Raw genomic sequence first — 2319 nt, 5'->3', positions numbered from 1 at the left:
TCGGCAAAATATATAATAATAATAATAATAATAATAAATATATATAATATAATAATAATAATAATAAAAATATTATGTGTATATAAAAATCAGTTATCAAATTATTCATTAATTATTATGACAAATTTTTAATATAAAGGTAATTATTTTTTATGTACATATAACATGATTAATTTTTAAAATATCTAATTATAAATTAAAATACTAAAATAGTAATTTAAATAATAATATATAATTTAAAATTTTATTATTTAAATTTCATATTTTAAAAAAATTAAGTAATCTTTTTCTTAACAACACAATCGAAATATCTGTCTTTTTATATATAAGATAATGCTATATATTCATGTTTTTTTGTTAACCAAATCTACTCGAGTTAGTCTAAGATAACAAAAATCAGTTATGACTAACATTATTTCAAATCTTATTGTTTAACTTGATTAGACTTAGTTCATAAAAAGACTTGAATATGTAGTATTACTCTTAAATACTTATTTAAAATTTACTTCTCATACAATTAGAAGCCAATTCTTATTGAGATTCATAGTTGAAAAAGTTCTTTCAATTAATACAGTTGTTATAAAAAAAATTAAAACTAATATAAAAAAAGATAAATAATACTTTTTCGAGTCGATTTTTAAGAAAAAATACAAATTATTTTTAAATTGAGAATTTATAATTCTAATGACATCTAATATAAAATCTTTAAATTAATTATGAAGTATCAAAAATTGAGTAAAAAATTATTATGGGATCAAATTCAATAATTTAGTAGAAACAAATAAATATCATTATCATATATTACTTAAAAAAATTTTAAATTGTAATGGGCAGTTGCCCTGCAATCATATACATACATCTATCTCTGATTACATCCTTATTGTTCAAACATATTATTTTATTAAAAAGTATTTTTTTTTCTCTATTATATGAAAGCTATGATGCACGGACATTGACACGGACACGGGACACGACACAATATGGGACATGCCGACACACAAATTTTAAAATCTTACATGACACGGGAACACGCATACATATAAAATATAAAGTATTTTTTAGATAAACCGTAATGATATTTTAATATTTTATTGATATTAAAATATAAATTAATTTTTAAATTATTTTTAATGTCTTATTTTAATTATATCAAGTATTTAAAATATTTTTTGTTTTAATAAATAATAATATATATTATATCTAAATTTATTTTAAGAATATATATTAAGAATAAGACCAGACACGCTGACACGTGATGGTATTTAGATGTGTCAAAGTATGTTCAAAGAAAAATTTTTTTATTTTTTATTGAGACATGGTTTGGATACAGAAGACACACATGTCGGACGAATGTCAGCGAGTGTCTTATGTCCAAAATATGTCTAACACGCAGAGACACGACAACTCATCAAAGTATCTATACTTCATAGTATGAAAGGAATTGCTCCGTAGACTTAGATTCAGACAAACTATTTCATTGACTATGCACTATACTTTTGTTATTTTATTTTATTAATTTTATTTTTTGTAAAACAGAAATGTAAAAAGAGATAGAAAATGTGAGAGAAAAGAGAGAGAAAGGTAAAGAAAAAAAAAAAGAGTAATACTTCAAATAGGTCCCAAAGATTTGGCGGTTCGACAGATTTGTCCCCCAGAAAAATTAACTAGGTCTCAAGTCCCTAAGATTACTAGATATATGTCATACAGGTTTCCAAGCCAGATTGAATCGGTTAACATGACACTCTCTTTTCTACGTGGAGGTTGTAGGTGTGACGTGTCAGGTAAAGCAACATGTGTCACGCTCATGACAGATTAGTCCCTGAACACGTGGCTAAAACGACGTCGTTTTGAGACAACGCCAAACGACACCGTTTTGAGGGGACAGATTCGTCCCCATCTTTGTTCCCTGGTTCTCGAAACTTCGATTTTTAAAGTCAAATAGGTCCCCAAAAATTTTGTTATAAGTCAAAAAGGTCCCTGAATTTATAGTATATATATCAAATTGGTCTCCTCGAATTAAGCAACTAGAACCATAATTAGAATAAAATCATGATAAAATTATCCAAAGTATGTCAAAATATGTAGGCTCAAGCGCATGAAATGGCAGATCTCAAATATAATTACAGTCAAACAATTAAAATTCGTCAGTAGGTACCTTGTATAAAAAAATGTATCCTGTCCCTTTCTCTTTGTAAAATTACAAGTATCCAAAACCCTCACATAGATTTTACGACCTAACCCTTCATATTCTTCACCTCCATTAACGTTTATCCAAGTTCGTAATGGTGCTTTGACAGTGTGAACAAGGACTACTTGGTG

The sequence above is a fragment of the Arachis ipaensis genome, chromosome B10 (genome assembly GCF_000816755.2).
Source record: "Arachis ipaensis cultivar K30076 chromosome B10, Araip1.1, whole genome shotgun sequence".
Taxonomy (NCBI): domain Eukaryota; kingdom Viridiplantae; phylum Streptophyta; class Magnoliopsida; order Fabales; family Fabaceae; genus Arachis; species Arachis ipaensis.
The sequence above is the reverse complement of the archived record's forward strand: the minus strand, read 5'-3'. Positions refer to the sequence as shown.